General features: G+C 40.0%; 1 long non-coding RNA gene across 1 annotated transcript; it reads left to right on the top strand.

Annotated features, from left to right (window-relative positions):
• The first annotated feature begins 983 nt into the window (after positions 1–983).
• LOC145895157 (uncharacterized) lies at positions 984–1843 on the top strand. Its single transcript, XR_014401600.1, has 2 exons — positions 984–1057; positions 1550–1843. It is a non-coding gene; the product is annotated as an uncharacterized LOC145895157 (long non-coding RNA).
• The last annotated feature ends 18771 nt before the right edge of the window (positions 1844–20614 follow it).

Genomic DNA, 20614 nt, shown 5'->3' with positions numbered 1-20614 from the left:
ACACAGCACGGAAAGCTGTCGTGTTGTATCTTGTACATTTTGCAGTCAGTATGAGGGAAGCTACTTTGAAAAAATCGTTTTTTTTTCAACGATTTGCAATAGGTTCTAAAATACTTTTATGTTCCTCCATATGAGTCCCCTGCTTTGTATCAGGTAGGCATTTATACTGAATAATATGAAACAAACTTTTATGTGAATGTTTTCTTTTGCTCCTACGGTTTGACTACGTTATAATTTGCATTTAGATACATACTGCTTACTCCTCAGACCAGTAAAAGTGGTTTTAAATACCTTTACTGCCTCGCTTGTTCCTTAATGACCTATTAAAGACTTTTTAAACTTTTCCGGTTAAACATCACGTTCTTCTTTCTCCTAATCATATATTTGACCAGTTCTGTTCTGATTATTTTAGATTTAAATACGTTTTGCGACAGCATTTCGCTTACGTTCCTGGATCAACACGCGAAACTTCCAAGCACTTTCTGTTTCATTGTCACAGAGCTCTACTTTCTCATTTACGATTCTGCTGGTGCTGGTGCAGGTTTGTATATTTATCCAGTCGGACGATTCCTATTCGTTTCACCAGGGCCGCAAGTAAAGTTGTTTTTCTGAATATATACTTCTTAAACTTGACAAAATAGCATGTTACATTCAGTTCAATAATGTATAAACTAAGGGCAGTGTTCAAAAGTTATAGCACGGAAATATTGAAATTAAATTATTTAAAACTTTTACGATAGAGTCTATCGGATAGACCATAACGAAAACGCCCTGCATAGAGTCATGTGGCTATTATTGCTCTTTGTAGTTAGGCAGCGTCCCGTAACTAAATGGCAACTTGGACCATTGTCCGAGGTGCATCACCATACAGATTGGCCAGCATGCATGCATTTTTCAGTTTTTGCTAACACAAAATTTTTGAAAGGCTAAGAAAACTACTCGAGTGATTTTCTACAGAGCATTATATCTAATTACTCAACAAACAAATCAGTAAAAATGCCCAATGAATTGGTCTATTCAGCAATCCTTTGGACGGCGGTCTTCTACGTTGTTTCGGGTAAGCGCATATGCTGCTTTTTGGCAATGTCCTCCTTTTTAAGTAGTTGCTTCTCGGCATTTATTATATTGAATATTAAAACAAGCTGTTTTATGAACAGAACCACAAAATTAAACAATAAATGCTGGACATTTTGAGCAAAGGTTTTAAAAAGTTGTGTTCATCATCATTGTCATGTACCGTCTTACAGAAGAGCTGTATCACTTGCTGTTCGTGGTTGCTCCTCTTTTGTCTGTTGGTGGGCACAGTCGGTGCAGTCAGTTTTAGCCATTTAGCAATAGCACTGGTGAACGCAGTTGTGTTTGAAACGTTTGTTTAATATGTGTAGTGTGTTCAGCTCAAAATTCTTCTCAGTAAATGTTTTTTTCTGAATACACAATGTTTTAATCTGAAATTGTTAACATGAACTTAAACGATTTTGAATATAGTTAAAAGTCATTTTTTTGTGTTTTTTAGCACATAATTATAGTAAAATAAAACATTTTTTGACAGTTCACTGTGGAGTAAAGTTCACAACGAAAGAGTTCGTCATTATATTTTGGATATGGGTTGGAACTGCCTACGCGTTTTGGTGGCAAAGACACAGACGAAGACGCCATCAAAACAATGACTAACCTCTTGCGGTTGCAAGTGATAGTTGTAGATGTAGTAATGAAATTGATATAACCGACCCTAATTATTTAGCATCCTCGCAACCTCTAAAAACAGATCTCGTTCTCCCCGGAGGTGCGAGCACCCTAGGTTAAGAATGCCCGCACTCGTTTGAAACGGGTTATCATAGTTGTTCATAAAGTTATTAGCATATAAACGTTTAATTGAAATTACAAAAGCGACAAATAGTGATTCACTGACCACAATGCGCTCTGTTTCCCTGTTGCTACAATAAGTCATAACCTTATCACGCTGCAGTAGAATGCACATATATTATTATAATAGGTTTGTACAAAAAAAAATGTTTTTTCGTCCTATTATTGTAATAATTGCATAAAACATAAACCGACAAAAAATAACCAAAATAAAAGAATATTTGACGGTGAAGGACAAATACCACTTACGGTGGTCATCAGCCGCGTTTTAATGTTGATATGTATGTGGCACGATGACACTTTTCTTCGGCTAAAAGCATAGTTTTTGGTAATGGCGATTTATTGTTAATGCGAGGTTGCCGTAGCATATGCGTAGTCACCCGTCCAACTTGTATTTTGTGAGTTTTAATTGAATGTTTGCTCTTCTATCGACCATTTCTTTCCCTTTCGTAATTAAATTTTTCCTTTGTACCTTTCAGAACTTAGTAGTTCTAAATATCTTTTCACACTCCAATACAGAACATTACAATTCACCTTCAGCGGAATCTAAAATAACACAAACAACTCCAAATTAAAAAAAAAACATTTGTACCAGAGGTTATCAACCTTTTTTAGTTTAAGAGCCAAATACAAAATACCTCACAAAAACAAACCAAGTTTGAAACACTTCAAGAGGTACAACAAACCATTCGCATCTAATTACATGTAGCAATCTAACACGAACTTCGTGATGAATTCGCCATTAAATCGTAAAAGGGCGTCAATTATTTTTACAGCATAACGATAGTTACAAATATGTGGTTGAAGATCATTAATATAGCAAGAATTTCGTTGCCCCAAAACGGTAGATAGACGACCAATGTATAGCTTGTGGTGTTATACCCGATCCTCTACAGCAGTGTTTCTCAAACCTTTTTTCTGCACCGCCCCCAAAACACCTTAGTCATTTAACAACGCCCAACAGAACATACAAAAAACATAACGAATTTATTTGTTGCTTGTCAATTAATGCGATTGGTGAGGTTGGTGGAATGACACCAATTTCGTCTGATTTCTAATATTTCAATACCAAACTCTAGTGAAAAAGAATTAACCATAACACCAAAAAGTCTCATTGGAATATTTAGCGTTGATTGATGACACATTGTGGCATACATAAAATTCGTTATGCCGTTAAAATCATAAACTTCTAGTTCAGCATGCGAGAAAAAAGCCAGTAGCATAAATCATACAAAGATTGAGCGGAATCACTTGGGCCAGTGATTCCCAACCGTATTGTGGTTGCGTACCACTTGGAGGTAAAACAATTTCGTCGTGTACCACCTTATTGAGTGTTATAAAGTAACCTAAGGGATGAACTATCGAAAATTTTATCAGTTACGATTTTTTAAATTCGAACTATACCTGCAAATTACGGAAAGGTGCTCACGTACCACCTGGAATGCGGTCGCGTACTACTAGTGGTACACGTACCACCGGTTGGAAAACACTGACTTACGCTATAAGAGAAAATTTGCCCTGTCACCAAGCGCCAACCAATCGGTCATTTATTTCCTACCGCCCCCCAATCGCTTATTTGGCCTCCAGCGCCCCCTGTACGATTGCAAACGCCCCCAGGGGGGCGCTGGCGCCCACTTTTGGAACCACTGCTCTACAGCAACCCTTGGTCAGTCCCCAACACTAATTCGGAAATCGAACTCTAAAGAAAAAGTTTAAGTATTTTTTCATCTTGACTTCTGGTTTAGGTAAGTGGACTTGTTGCTTTAAAATGTTTTTACTCGTCTGCACAAATGTTGTACTTGTATTTGCGCGTGATGGTGATGCAAACGTTCAATCCGTGAGCCACCATTTTCTTTAAATGATGAAAGTTGTCAGTTAGTTTTGTAAAAACTAAATAGAAACTATTGTGATAAAACCTTTCTCACCCAACTTCACGGCATTTTTCGTGACATTTTGTGGTAATTCAAGGGTCGGGAGTTCAAATCTCATCGGGAGCCTTCGTTTGAACCTGCTCAGATATGTTACCTATATGGTGTCATCACAGGTTGTGTTGTTACATGACAGTTAAAAACATTTTTAGATTCACTGACACTTTGAAAAAAGTTCTTCGTTGTTTATGTTGAGTACATTTTGTCACTTTTAAGATACTACGGAACCTAATGAACAAACTTATATTGTGTTAGAATAATTTAAATTTGGGCCTCAAATTTACATTAAACTCAAAATATTTCCAGGCTGATTCAAAAAACAACTATTGCTGCTTGGGGTCTTTTAATCCCAAAGGATCTTACAAAAACTGTGCTCAAATACAAAACATTTTGCCAATTACGTTCAGCACCTAAACAATTATGAGCACGATTCATGCGGGTATATCGGATTCCAAATATTCCAACGACAAGAATACTTACGATGGAGTATTTGCTTGCAGTATTTGAAATTAACGATTTATTTTTGGTGAGGAATTACTCCTTAGTTTTTCCAGAATCTCGCCCTCTACCTCTAGTTGACATTATACTTTATCAGCGACACCAATTTATTTTGATAATAAGTCAATGTTATTAAACTATCAGAAGTTTCAACTTGAAGTCAGATGATTTACAATTCTCCAGTGATGACTGCTGGGTGGCGGTAGAGAACAACGCTAAGCGTGTAAGAACATAAAAAGTGCTGTACAAATTTGCCAACCCTATGAGTGAACTACAAAAAACTTGGTGCCCAACGGATGACGGTGATTGTATAGTCACCACAAAGTGGAGTTTGCTTGGCCGTTTGGTCAGCAAAGTCGTCTTATAGTCACACCAGCTGCACTGAGACCTTTTAGGTCGAAACAGTGGCCATCTGTCTGCAGCTTATACACAATTCAATAAGCTTATGTTTTAAAAAAAGTGCGACCCACATACCAAGTAGAAAGCCTGATCTGGATTCCTGCGCAGGATTTGCTAGGTTCGAATAATTGTAGGGTAAAACACAATGGAAGGTTGCTATGTTCTACATATTGCATGCTGTGTCATTTGGTGGTTGCAGTACAATTCCACTGCTCGGAAATAAATTGCCTTCCATTGTTTTGTGACTTGCAGTTGGTTTACTAATTCTAATTCAGTGCGTTTGCTATAATATGTCGTCAATATTGTGTCTATCGCAAATCAAACTAATCACATTCCAATTCAAGTGACTTTCACCAGGACAATATACGATACTCCATGTGTCTGGGATAGTGGTATTGAAACGAATTAGGTATCTGTTTACATCGCAACAATCCACAATAGTTGTATGTAATTGAAAGCACAACAAGAGCTTTTGTATCTGATCGTAACACTGCACAGGAAGCTGTCGTGAAGTACGTTGTACATCTATCAGTGAGAGGCCAACTGGCTATACGTGTTTGTTTGTTTGAAGGCATTTGCGACGCTTTTTGTGTATCCCAGGGGTTAATTTTTTCTCAGGCATTCTATGTACAGCGCAAGAAAATTTCACCGCACTCTAAAGGAACTAATTATAAATTTATCAGGACGATTTCACCCGTTTACAATTTTTGTTCGCATCAGGCTAACTTAACTTGTATTTTTTTCATTGACTTGTTACATGCCTCAATTTTGTTTGGTTTAAATTGTTTTGCCTATTTTTCATTTGACGCTCTGCCGTCGAGGATTTTGTAGAATGAGGTTGCACACTTACTCGAAAGTTCCTCCCATTTGACCAGCACCAGTCTGCTTCGAAATGTGATCAGCACATATAATTTCGAGGACAATTAGCAAGCTATCACCATTTCTTGCAATAGTAAGTAAGTGAATAATTATCACCATTTTGTTTGAAAAGGAAAGCAAGTATCTTGAAAACAGGCTTTTGTGCATAGCATTAATAAATAGTCAAGCGGACATCAGTAAAAATGCCGAATGAAGGTGCTTATTTAGCAACTCTGTGGATTGCGGTCTTCTTCGTTGTTGCAGGTATGCATATTTGCTGCTGTTTTGTAATGAAATTATTGTTTAAGTTCTTGTAGCTTGGCATTTATTGTAATGGAAAATATACATGAAATACCAAAATAAAATAAACTTTTTCTTATTACAACGGAATGTTAGAATTTGATAGTTATCAAGCGGCATGTACAAGCTACAATAGTTAATATTTAGTTAGAAAAATATGATTTATGTCAGAAGTCAGTGATTTAATTATCTGCTCAAGAAATTAAATTAATTATGTTTTTGATTGACAGTTTACCGTGAAGGACAGTTTACAGCAAAGGAATTCTTTGTTATATTTCTGGTATGGATTGGAACTCTCTGCGCGTTTCTGTGGCGAAGACGCTGGCGAATTCGTCATCAAAACAATGACTGACCTCGCGCGGTTGCAACTGCAAAAGAGTCACGTCTTTTATCACAATTATGTCGCATATTTGTTGTTTTCTGTGTGTTTGTCGTACAGTTGGGATAAATGTTTAGTTGCAGCACTTTTCACTTTGTTTGGTGTTCACGCGGTCAGCGTTTACCGTTAGGCATGATTTGATAATGAAATCGGCGTAAAATTGCGTATTTTAATTACACGTATAAACTGTTCTATGAATTTTTCTCATGAATAATAGTTTGCAGACCTGTTTTAGTTGCCATACAACTTTTTCCATGTGCATATCATGCGACTGTGGAATAAACATATATTATTATGAATAGTTAGTGTTTCAATCGAGTGAAACGCATGCGTCATGAACGTAGAAAACAAATTGCCCCAGCAAGGAAAATAAAATGCCAATTACGTTTAGCTCCTAAACAATTATAAGCCCGATTCATGCGGGTATATTGGATACCAAATATTCCAACGACAAGAATACTTACGATGCAGTATTTGCTTGCAGTATATGAAATTAATGATTTATTTTTGGTGAGGAATTACTCAGAAGCACAAATGTATACTTAAATTTATGTATCTAGAAAATCAAAATCAAATACCTGTTAGACTGGTTCCTTAGTTTTTCCACAATCTCACCCTCTACCTCTGGTTGGCATTGTACTCTATCAGCGACACCAATTTATTTTGATAATTAGTCAATGTTATGAAACTATCAGAAGTTTGAATTTGAAGTTAGCTGATTTACAATTTTCTGGTGATGAATGCGGGGTGGCGCTAGAGAACAACGCTAAGCGTGTAAGAACATAAAAAGTGCTGTACAAGGGCGGGTGATTGGCAGCATTAGTCAAGCGCCCGACCCATTTATCAATAAGAAAACCTGATCGGGATTCGTGGCCAGGATATCCTGAGTTCAAATCCCGGTGTGGTAAAAAAAAGTGCTGTACAAATTTGCCAACCCTTGAGTGAACTACAAACTAATAGTTGTAATAAGCTTATGTTTTTAAAAAAAGTGCGACCCATATACCAAGTAGAAAGCCTGATCTGGATTCTTGCGCAGGATTTCCTAGGTTCGAAAATTGTAGAGTAAAACACAATGGAAGGTTGCTATGTTCTACATATTGCATGCTGTGTCATTTGGTGGTTGCAGTACAATTCCACTGCTCGGAAATAAATTGCCTTCCATTGTTCTTGTGACTTGCAGATGGTTTACTAATTTTAATTCAGTGCGTTTGCTATAATATGTCGTCAATATTGTGTCTATCGCAAATCAAACTAATCACATTCCAATTCAAGTGACTTTCACCAGGACAATATACGATACTCCATGTGTCTGGGATAGTGGTATTGAAACGAATTAGGTATCTGTTTACATCGCAACAATCCATAGTAGTTGTATGTAATTGAAAGCACAACAAGAGCTTTTGTATCTGATCGTAACACTGCACAGGAAGCTGTCGTGAAGTACGTTGTACATCTATCAGTGAGAGGCCAACTGGCTATACGTGTTTGTTTGTTTGAAGGCCTTTGCGACGCTTTTTGTGTATCCCAGGGGTTAATTTTTTCTCAGGCATTCTATGTACAGAGCACGAAAATTTCACCGCACTCTAAAGGAACTAATTATAAATTTATCAGGCCGATTTCACCCGTTTACAATTTTTATTCGCATCATGCTAACTTAACTTTTATTTTTTATATTGACTTGTTACATGCCTCAATTTTATTTGGTTTAAATTGTTTTGCCTATTTTTGTTTGACACTCTGCCGTCGAGGATTAGCAGAATGAGGTTGCGCAATTAGTCAAAAGTTCCTGCCATTTGATCAGCACCAGCCTGCTTAGAAATGTGATCATGCAGCACATAGAATTTCGAGGACAATTTGCAAAAGTAAGTAAGTGAAAAATTATCACCATTTGTTGCGACAGACGATAGCGTAAACAAGCCGCCGCATTAAGTCACGTATTACTTTTCAGTCTTACGCAACGCTCCCATGACAAAAATTAGGCAATATCCAACGTCAGATCCGGTTGCAACACAATAAAAATAGAGGTGCACTTCGGTCACGGGCGGAGGAAACAGAATAGTCACAGACAATCTTACACTCTCCAAGCGAAAGGAAGTGTATAAGGAAATGGAATATGATTTAAGTGAGCTGCATACAGGTCAACTGTTCTCATCAGTGCAGCTTTGTGTTGACTTTATCTTGCCCGCTAAACGCCTGGCCGTCTTGTCTTCGCCTGGCGCCCGTGTCTGACAACATCTGTTGTACTCGATACCAAATCTGGGGACACCGTGGTTGACGACTATGACTTTACAATCATCAACAATATACATGCAACGGGGATGTGGCGCTGAGACGACCGGAAATGACATCGGTTGCAATAAAATCATGAAAACTTCAGCGATTCGTCAGCCCGGGAAAGGCAAGACGATCAGTTGTGGAGCCGAAATTGGCGTATAGTCCCAAAGCTACACTGGTGAGATACAATAGGCCGTAACAGCAGTCCTGTATGCATCTCATTTAAAAGTGTAAGCAACTTGAAAACAGGCTTTTGTGCATAGCATTAATAAATAGTCAAGCGGACATCAGTAAAAATGCCGAATGAAGATTCTTATTTAGCAACTCTGTGGACTGCGGTATTCTTCGTTGTTGCAGGTATATATATTTGCTGCTGTTTTGTAATGAAATTAATTTTAAACTGGCATTTATAGTAATGGAAAATATACATGAAATACCAAAGTAAATAACATTTTCTTATCACAACAGAATGTTAGAATTTGATAGTTATAAAACGGCATGTACGAGCTACAATAGTAAATATTTAGTTATATGATTATGTGGCTGAGTCAGTGATTAATTTATCTGCTCAAAAAATTTAATCAATTACATTTTTGATTGACAGTTTACCGTGAAGGACAGTTTACAGCAAAGGAATTCTTTGTTATATTTCTGGTATGGATTGGAACTATCTGCGCGTTTCTGATGCGAAGACACTGGCGAATTCGTCATCGAAACAATGACTGACCTCGTGCGGTTGCAACTGCAAGAGTCACGTCTTTTATCACAATTATGTCGCATATTTGTTGTTATCTGTGTGTTTGTTGTACAGTTAGGATAAATGTTGCAGGACTTTTCACTTTGTTTGGTGTTCACGCGGTCTGCGTTTTCCTGCTCATTTAGTATGTGTCGGTATTTGTTTCACATTTTCACAGTTAATTTGGTACGCTTGAGCAGTCGTGCCGTGGTACGCTAATTGTGTCTGTCACAATCATCGGAAGCTGGTTTTTGCGGGGTATGTGGCTTGTTACAAATATTTCTGGGTGGTTTTAAGTACTTTTATTTATATATTGAGTGTTTGGTGATAAATTACCAGAAATTAATTTATTTTTTATTGTTGTTATTGTTGCGCGAATTGTATTGCGGTAATTAAGTTTTGGCTATTTTAGAAACGTTTGTTTAAATAAACCTTGTAGATTAGAGCCACTGACATAGTAATTTTCAGTTCCAACAGTATGACCCAGGGCGTCCTAACTATGAAAATATTATGCGAATTCAAAATCTCGGACTTAAGTCATTTCTACCAGACCCATCTCGGCCACCATTGCATTCAAGTTGCGGTAAACTAAGAAAATAACTTCCTGCATACAAAAATGACTTTCTTGGAAACAGTAACCCAAATTCACTAAAATTGGTGAGGAGTGAATTGTGGTTTGACGGAACGTCGCTTCTCAAGAAGACGCCCGACTGCTGGCCAAACAGTTGTTGTGTTTAAAAACTGAACGTCGCTGCGAATTATCAATTTTTTTGGAGAGAGTTTAAGATTTCTGTGCGCGTAAATTTCCATGTGAATTCACAACAATAGATACATCATAATTCCCCTACCGAATGTATGATGAAAGGTTAAAGTGCCAGCATTCTTGATGTCTGCCATGTGTTGTAACTTATCCTCGTGCAGTAAACTGTTTTTGTCGTGAAATGTAAATATATGTTGTGAATGGCAGACAATTGGCTTAAACTGATGGTAACTTGTGTTGTGACTGATTAACCGTGCATTTACCTGGTGCAACAAAATTTGAATTCGGTCCGTTTGTACATCTTGTATTGGTGAGTTTAATACCGTTTGTCATCCTGTTATATGTGTTACTGTTCGCTAATATGTGTTTGTATTGTTTGGTTAACGTGTCACAGTTCGTTAATTGTGCCCCTGCGACGAGGTTAGCTGGCTGTTGAGCCGTGTTACACGGGTTGTTGTATATTTGTGTACGTTTATGTGTGTACTTGTGTTTGTTTTTATCACGTGTGTTGACCAAAGCGTAACGACCTGTTTATAAGCACTCGCAAGTCATTACAAGAAGTTGACGCAATAATTGCATGTTGGTGGCTTTGTCCTTGAAGGCGAATACTCTTATGCGGTCGATGTCACGTGTCCGGTGTACGTTCAGTACCACACCTAATATCTCAGCTATCCCGATCGCTACAAACCTGAAATTTCACACGAATCCTAAACGACACCTTCCGGTTACCATACCGGAAATGACGTCATCACCTATGACGTAACGAAATTTCAAAGAATTCTAATTTTTGCTATCGGTACGCGCGCTACGCCCGTCAACGAACTTCAATGACATGAAACCCCCACAAATCCAAAATGTTGTTTTATGAAAATTTACCACGTCTGTCAAGTAATCTTCATTGCGTCGTGCAACTTTTACTTCTTTGTTAAGCACCTTAAACAAATACGCCAAAATGGCCCGTAGTTGCTACGAGAAAAAACCTCAACGAACAATTTGTAATCTTAACACTACAAATTGCCAGGATCATAAAGCACAAACATTTGATCCAATTGAGTCAATTGTGGCATCCTTGGAAAGGTCTGTCCCTCTAATTTACACCGTTACGTTTGATGATATATTGCGCTTGCAAGACACCTAGTGGCGCTTAAAACAAGAACAATTTACGCAACATTGTGACGTCACAAACAAAATCGAAATCGAATATAATCTTGCATCGGAAGCAGTAATTAGATTATTTGGCAATACAATGCATATGATGGTTACCAAACATTTTTACAATCATCGACACTTTGAGAGAAGAGCCTGTTTCAGCAAATGAATACCCAGTACCCATACGTTGACCGCGAGCTGTCCATATGACGTTTAACTATTGCTGCTTGGGTTCATTTCATCTCAATTAATATGTAAATTGTGTTCAAAATTTAGAACATTTTACCAATTACGTTTAGTATCTAAACAATTATAAGCCTAATTGATACGGCCATATCAGTTTCCAAATATTCCAACAAAAAGGAATACTTACAATGCAGTATTTGCTTGCAGTATGAAATCAACAATTTCTGTTCGGAAAGGAATTACTCAGTAGCACAAGTATACACTTTAAACTTTAATAGTTTATATATGTAATAAATCAAAATTAAATCCCAGGTTTTTCTATTGCTGTTGCTGTCTCCATCGCAGGTATGCATATTTGCTGCTGTTTTGCAATGAAATTTTTTTTTTTATAAAATACCAAATTAAATAAACGTTCTCTTATTACAATGTAATTTAAGAATTTGAAAGTTACACAACGGCATGTACAAACTACAATAGTTAATATTTAGTTGGAAAAATATGATTTATGTCAGAAGTCAGTGATTTTAGTTATCTGTCTGAGAAATTTTATCAAACATATTTTTTGATTGACAGTGTATTGTGATGGACAGTTTACAGCAAAGAAGGTCTTTGTTATATTTCTGGTATGGATTGGAACTAAATGCGCGTTTCTGTGGCGAAGACGCTGGCGGATTCGTCATCAAAACAATGACTGACCTCGTGCGGTTGCAACTGCAAAGATCCACGTCTTTTATCACAATTATGTCGCATATTTGTTGTTTTCTGTGTGTTTGTTGTACAGTTGGGATAAATGTTTAGTTGCAGTCACTTTCCACTTTCAACGTTTACCGTTAGGCATGATTTGTTAATTTTGAAACGACAACCACTAGTGGAGTGATTCTGATGAATTTTTTCATGAATAACAGTTTGCAGGCCAACTTAGTTGCCATACAACTTTTCCCATGTGTATATCACGCAGCAGTAGAATGAACATTCATTAACATGAATAGTTCGTGTGTCAATCGAGGAAAATACACCTCCACGTAATTGACCGAAACAAACCAAAGAAACACAACATGTGTAATTGAAAAAAGTATGCAGAACGTTCGAATTATTGTGATTTGCATTTCTGCTTGGTCTGGTACTGTGAGGCGGGTTGTTAGATTTATGTGCGCGTAATGTTCCATGTGAATTTCACAACAATATAAATGTCATGATGCCCCCACCGAATGTATGATGCAAGGCTAGTGCCAGCAGTCTTGTATGCCACGTGTTGTATACGCTTCCGCAGACATTCTCATGGTGAAGATCACGTGCTGAAGGCAAACGGACGTCGACCAGAGCAATTGCAAACTGATGCGTGTTGTGAGTTTTTGAACGTGGTCTTTTAGAAATGGCTTTCCAAGCATCGAATTCGATTTTACATCACATACAATCCGGAAACAAAAGCGTCGATAGTGAAGCGATTTAATCGCACGCTGAAAGATCGCGTGTGGTGTTACCCAACAAGCACTGACAGTAACTTAATAATTTGTTCTTCTGGCATATATAAAAACGTAACTTTTTTTTTTTCACCGACGTTTCGCCTGTTATTCAACAAGGCTTCTTCAGGGTAATGAGACAGGTACAGCGCACAACTAACGCCAAAAAAACGTGCCAGCACTGACAGTGTTTATCGAAAAATTTATCGATGTGCTGCCGCAAATAGTGGCGAGTTACAATCATAGCTATCACCGTAGCATTGGCATGACCCCACTGCTGTCATTCATGCGAATGAGGAAGAAGTTTGGTATAATTTGTTCGGTGAGCAGTCGTGTCCGGATATCTGTGCGCTGCCCGTCGGTGCACCTGATCGCGTGCCCAGCGCTCGATGAGCTGTAAAGAGGGCGAGTGCTGGAGCTGTGTTGCCCGGGTGGCGGTATTTCCGCCCAATTTGGCTGGTTTCGACATCGAGTTGCGGGTTGGGGGTTGCGGTTTATTGGGCGGATGACACTATAGTGTTTTGTCGTCACTCGTGGTCGAATATCTGCATTTAGCCACGGTAACTCACGCGGGACCGTACGATTTTTTATTGCCGTGACGGGGAGCACTACTTCGACTTAAACGACACTCTGCTGTCTTGTACGGCGCGTTTTACCGAACGAAAAGTTCAAACTTGAATACAGACGTCGCAGTGGCATCGTCGAACTATTTTGCGCATGTCGTGTTTAATCAAATAGAACTTAGGTTAGGCGTTCTGGTTCGGTGCGCTTTGAAGTGCGATTTACGCAGAGACGAACTTCGATTTGCGCATTGATTAACGTCACCATTCGCTGGCGTTGTACATTGTTAACAGTGACCTGTCTTATAGACCTTGCGTCCATTGGCTTGTATTTTATTTTCATGCTCTGGGGCATGGTGAAATGTTTAACACTTTCGCAAGACCGCCGTATTTCCAAGAGTTTAGAGTTTATTTATAGGCTAACACGACACGACGCTGGCAATTTAATTCCAGAGATGTGCAAAGCCCTTATTCGATTAGCTGTGGGGCGCATTGTATTGTTTTCGCCGGGCTACGAACTGCATGAAATCGCAGACATTTATTCGCGTGACTTGTATGAAAATGATGTATTTGTGGAGCGTTTTGTGGCTAACCTGAAATAATTATGAATGATTTAATCGTGGAGTGGCTAATACAACACGCGAACAAACGATGTGCTTTGTTCCTGGCAGATAAAGGTGAGCTCCCAAAAATCACGCACGCACATAGTGCAAACGATAAAACATTGGGAAAATGTGAACGACGTCAATTCTATGCAATCTCAGTTTCGGTCCGCCCACGTATGGCTTTATACTTCCCCAAAAAAAACACGTTTACATAAATGTGCAAAAGCGAACCACGTCAAACGTATAATAGCATATAGGCAAGCACTCTGGAGCCAAAGCATTTACAATACTGGCAATTGCAATTGGCGCCAAATATTTATCGGCTCCGAAAACAGCTTTCGGCTTAAAGCATAGGGCAACACCGTTTAACAAAAGTTCGGCGGTCTTTTTACGAATTCGCGATGCGATCAGAAATTCGTCGTCCTCATCGTTCGTGGCCTAATAAATTGGCAATAAACGCTCGAAACCATCATCAATTTTCAGCCACCATGGGGCTTTCGAACAAAAAAATTTTGGTGACCTCGTACAGCTAATCTTGATCAAAGCATCTACCTTCATGCTTAATATAGAAGCTAACACCATCTATGGCGGGTGTCTGGAACTTAAACAAAAAAACAAATGGTGTTAAAACTTACCTTTGAGACGCTTTGACAAAGTATTAACTGTTGTGTAATTGTATCATTATGTGTCCCAAAGTTGACCTTACAAAACGGCGCTTAAGACTCGCCGTGCAATCAGCGTGTCTGGCAATGCGACTTACGCCTGTGGATATACTGCGCACCTCAGTATGTAATAATTACTGTCCTGGCGTTATTTGCGTGTTGGCTTTGCCTATAAAACCTGCACACCGTTTTGTATCAATACACTTGAACTGTTTGTGACTGAAGAATACAACAGTTATTTGGCGACGAGGACGGGATTTCTGGTCATGGAGAAGCTTGCTGTGGAGATGATGCAACGTCAACTTAAAGCCCAAGAACGTCAACGCGAAGTTCAAGAACGTCAACGCGAAGTTCAAGAACGTCAACTTGAAGCACAAGAACGTCGACACCAAGAACAACACGAAGCCCAAGAACGTCAACACGAAGAACAACAACGTCGACACTAAGAACAAATGGAGGCGATGATCGCAATTCTGGGAAAGCCTCGCTCGAGTGAAGGATCGACGGAAGGAACGGCATCAACGGTAACTCACCTAAATACGCCAATTTTTTTGCCTTTTGATTTGACTTCAGAGCTGTGGGTTGACTACTGGTCCCGGTTTTGCACGTTTGCCAAAGCTCATTTGGTACCTGACGATCGACTGGCAAAGGTATTTTTGACGAATCATTCTTCAACGGTGTACAAGATGCTTTTCAATTTGGCTGCACAGGAATCGCCACCAACAGACATCAATGAGCTCACGTTAGAAGAAATCGTCCAGCATATGAAGTTTCAGTTTGACCCCAAACGTTTCATAGTCCGCGAAAGGTTCAAGTTTTGGACCGACATGAAGCGCAAGCCGGGAGAATCAATTCAAGAGCTCGCTGTTCGCATTCGACAAAGCGCAGCAACTTGCGACTTTGCATCCATCACAGATCCATTGGATGAAGCTTTACGCACTCGTTTTATCTGTTCAATTGAAAACGAGGCGGTTTTAAAAGCTCTGTTTAGGACAAAGGATGACGAATTGAGTTTTGCTCGTGCGATTGACATTGCGGTTGAAACCGAAGATGCTGCCAAAGTAGCTAAAGAAACTGTTTACGGGACGCAGCCATCGACTTCGGTGTTCAAGGTACGTGCTACAGCTAAGCCGTGGGAGAAACGTAAAGTGGATTCGAGGACGGTGCAATTACCTGAAGGGAGGAAATGTTATCGATGTGGCAAGACTTCGCATCAGGCTTCCGAATGTCGTTTCAAGAATGCAACCTGTCATTTTTGTCACCTAACTGAACACTTGGAATCCGTTTGCCGCAAAAAGATTCTACAGCGCTCGTCCCATGGCGTTAAAAGAATTGAGAAACTGAATTGCGTTTCCAGTATTGAAGCAGCCACGCCCAAGTTGGAAGTTCCAATTTGCATCAACGATCGTTCGCTGAACATAGAACTTGATACAGCTACCGGCGGAAATTTTCTGTCAAAAGAAACATGGAAGAAGATTGGTTCTCCACAGCTGCACAAAGCAACGTCGCAGTATCAGTCTGCAAGCAGGCACAACTTGCCGGTAATGGGCACATTTACGTCTGCTACCAGTTATGCAGATTCCGGAAAGGTAGCTTACCTTCATTTCAACGTCTGCGACATTCCACGTTTGAATTGGTGGGGCGGAACGGAATACAGAAAATGGGTATTTCGTTGGACAAAGTTCTGTACGGAAAGTCAAGCTTACAAGCTGCAGAGGTATTACAAGCCGTAACCGCTCAAGAACCGCGAGACATATCACTACATGAGGAGTGTGTCAAGTTGTGCAGTGAATTCGCAGAACTGTTTAAGCCCAATTTAGGCTGTCTTCAAGATTATGAACTGGAGGTACAATTTAAGGACGACGCAAAACCAGTTTTCTGCAAACCGCGTTCAGTTCCGTTCGCTATGCAGAGTGATTTGTCCCAGGTTTTAGATTCCGGGATAAGCAAAGGAATTTGGACTCCAGTGAAGTTCAACGACTGGGGTACGCCAATAGTTCCGGTCCGCAAATCAATCACTTCTTCGCAAAAGCCTGCTTTAAGAATTTGAGGTGATTATTCCGTGACTGTCAAATCACAATTGGAAGTTCATCGTCACCCATTGCCATTACCAGAAGATTTAATGCGAAAGTTAGGTGGTGGTTATGGCTTCACGAAGATCGATTTGGCGGATGCGTACAATCAAATCAAGTTGGGACCAGAAAGTCGGAAGAAGCTTGCTCTGAGCACACATCGCGGAGTTTTAATACAGAACGTATTGCCTTTGGGTATCAGTTCTGCGCCAGCTTATTTTCAAGAAATTATGGATGATATCACTAAAGACCTACCGGGTGTTGCAGTATATCTAGATGATATATTGGTCAGTGGTTCGTCTGCCAAGGACCACCTTCACAATCTCAAACGTTTGTTGCAACGGCTCCAAGACAAAGGCTTACGTTGCAGGAAGGAAAAATGCAAATTTGCTCAACAGCAGGTTGAGTACCTTGGCCATGTTCTCTCCAACAAGGGCATCACGAAGGGTTCCAAAGTCGACGCTGTACAACGTATGCCTGCTCCGCACGATGTACCGACGCTGCGGTCTTTCCTTGGATCTGTACAATTTTATGCAAAATTTTTGCCTGCAGAATTTTCAACTGTAGCAGAACCACTCTATCGTCTCACAAAGAAAGGCATTCCTTGGAAATGGAGTCAAAAAGAAGAACGTTCTTTCAATCAGCTGAAGGATTTGCTATCCAGAGACCAAGTGTTGGTTCATTTCAATCCATCCATTCCTGTTGGTATTGCCTGTGACGCATCAAGTGTTGGAATTGGTGCTACGTTGTTTCACCGTTTTCACGACGGCAGTGAGCGACCAATTGCCAATGTTTCTAAAACTTTGACACAAAGCCAGAGGAATTACAGTCAAATTCAAAAGGAGGCTTTGTCAATCGTTTACGCTCTAAAGAAGTTTTTTCAATATTTGTTTGGAAGAAGATTCATCCTGATAACGGATCATAAACCACTGATGTCTTTATTTGGTCCGCAAAAGCCCATGCCAGCTTTGGCAGCCAACAGGTTGGCTCGATGGGCACTTTTCTTGAACCAATTTCAGTACACCACCGAGTATAGAAAAACCAACGAACACAATAATGCTGATGTTTCAAGCCGACTTCCACAAGGCGATGATACAACTTTCGACGGAGAGGAAAGTGCCGATGACGTAGACATCGTTTGTGCCATCGAAACAGTCGGAATGCAAGTGCATATGGACTCCTCAGCACTACGAAAAGAATCTTCAAAAGACCCAATATTGAGCAAGGTGATTCAATACACGCACGAAGGTTGGCCAAGACAATCTTCCGATGAACCGACGGAAGAATTCCGGAAAGTGAGTAATTTTCTCACTACGTCATATGGATTTCTTATGCATGGCTCCAGAATCGTCATTCCAGCAAAACTACGTGACAAAGTTTTGCAGCTACTGCATTTGGGCCAGTTCGGCATGCAGCGCATGAAGCAACTGGCCAGGACAGTGGTGTACTGGCCAAACATAGATCGAGACATTGTGGACATGTGTCGAAAGTGTGGCACATGTGATGAGCACAGAAACGTAATGCCGAAGGCTCCCGTACATCCATGGATACTACCCGAGAAGCCATGGAGTCGAATTCATGTCGACCATGCTATAAACTTTATGGGTTACAACTGGTTGGTTGTAATTGATGCTTATACGAAGTATCCATGCATTCACCGTACTCAAGCAATCACCGCTAAAAGCAACAATGGATCTTCTCGACCAAGATTTCACGCATTTCGGATATCCACACTCAATAGTGTCCGACAATGCACCATCGTTTACATCGGAGGAGTTCCGAAACTACTGCAAAGAAAGGGGGATTGTTCACCTTACAGGCGCACCTTATCATCCTGCGACCAATGGGACAGCGCAGCGCTTGGTGCAAACTTTCAAGAAGGCATTACGAAAGTCTTCTGAGCCGCCCATGAACGCATTGAGAACTTTTCTCATGCAAAACCGCCGTATAACAAACAGCAGCGGATACTCCCCAAGTGAACTTTTAAACGGAAGGCAAATACGAACAAAGATTGACACCATGATGCCTTCTCCAGTACATGATGTCCAGAAAAAGCAGTTGCAAGGAGTTAAACACGGTGTTTCCACTACACGCGTTAACAGGACATACAACGTCGGTGATCCTTGTTATGCACTGTATTACGGACCACGGCATGACAAAGACCCACGATGGGTTCCCACACTGGTCATCAAACGTTGCGGAAGTCGAAGTGTTCGGGTTAAAGTTATTCCCCGAGGTCCGATATGGAGACGACATATTGACCAACTTCGACCCAGATCCTCACAAGATGACGAGCCAGGAGATGAACCAGCAGATCACCCAACATCACGCGATGTATCCGATGATGAAGAGTCCGGTCGTGCCGATACGCGCGACACGGTCACCCCTGAGACTATCGTTAGTCCTGACAATACTCATTCACCTGCGGCGCAGGAGTTGTCACACGGGGAGAGTTTACCCCGGCGCTCGAAACGGCGTCCGAAGCCTCCCAAATTTTATGGTTATTAGTGTCATTTTGCGTTGTTCCATAACCCAATATTGGCGGGGAGGTGTTGTGTAATTGTATCATTATGTGTCCCAAAGTTGACCTTACAAAACGGCGCTTAAGACTCGCCGTGCAATCAGCGTGTCTGGCAATGCGACTTACGCCTGTGGATATACTGCGCACCTCAGTATGTAATTATTGCGTTCCTGGCGTTATTTGCGTGTTGGCTTTGCCTATAAAACCTGCACACCGTTTTGTATCAATACACTTGAACTGTTTGTGACTGAAGAATACAACATTAACATACTAGGTTAATGGTGTACTGAGCAATGGAAAAAAATAATATTTTAATAAATCCAAAAACACATTTAAGCAAAAAATTGAGATAATTGACAGTTGACCACCATTTCCTGGTGGAGTCGCTTGTGACCCATTGGGCCGCCGAAGATACAAGCAATGAAAAAATTAAACTTTTTAGTTTTGTTGAAAAACAGTGAAGCTATGCATTTGTTAGCAGTACACATAACAACGGTAAAGAAATCAAGGCAATATTTTACCATGTTTAATCAAACACCAATTTTTAGACCCCCCAATTACGTGCGATTTTCGTGTTTCGCGGGTTTATATGGTCGAAAAACAAAAAAACAATATTCATGTGTATATTATATGCGCAAAAGAGCCATATTAGTCAATAAGAGCTGCAGACAGATGTACATACTGTTTTGACCTGTAAGGTCTCATCAGTGCAGCTGACCCACACAAACATACACAGCTTTACTGCCATACCTTAAGTACAAGGAGAGTCTGAGCGGATATCTTGAATACTTAACGCCACTAGTAAAAGTTGGCATGAAACCGGTGTCTACTTTAGAAAATATGCTTCCCAAACTCTAAGACCGTAATTCCATGCATCAAATGACGTTTATATTGAACACAGTTTATATTGGCCGAACAAAATTAAAGAACACAAGGCAGCCGCACGCAATATGGAACCCAATAAATCTGCTCTATGTGCCCACATGCTTAACACCGACCACCGTATCAATTGGAAGGAAGCAAAAGTATTAAAACAAGAAACAATTTTGGCAAAACGGTCGGTCGTGGAAAATTAGTGTATTAATTCGCTACCTAATGTATTAAATCGTAATGATGGAAAAGTACTTTCGCCCGTGTTCCGCAATTTTGCCCGTAACCATTAGTGACTTTTGTTTCCCATGTTTGGCCGTTTGACCCATGATTGATGTTGTTCATTGATTTACTTCTCGCTATGTTTTAGCTGTTGCGCACCTTTTTATTTTTTCGTTGCTTAATTTTGCCCTTGGGTTCGCTACTGTGTTTGTTTTATTCTCTGAAGAAGCCTAGTCGTACGTACACGCGAAACGTCAGAAAATACAATCTTTTTTAGACAATAAGTTGTATATTTGTTGTTTTTTATCAGAA

Source organism: Ascidia mentula, chromosome 3 (genome assembly GCF_947561715.1).
Source record: "Ascidia mentula chromosome 3, kaAscMent1.1, whole genome shotgun sequence".
In the NCBI taxonomy this organism is placed as follows: domain Eukaryota; kingdom Metazoa; phylum Chordata; class Ascidiacea; order Phlebobranchia; family Ascidiidae; genus Ascidia; species Ascidia mentula.
Note: the sequence above shows the minus strand (reverse complement) of the source record. Positions and strands in the feature narration are given on the sequence as shown.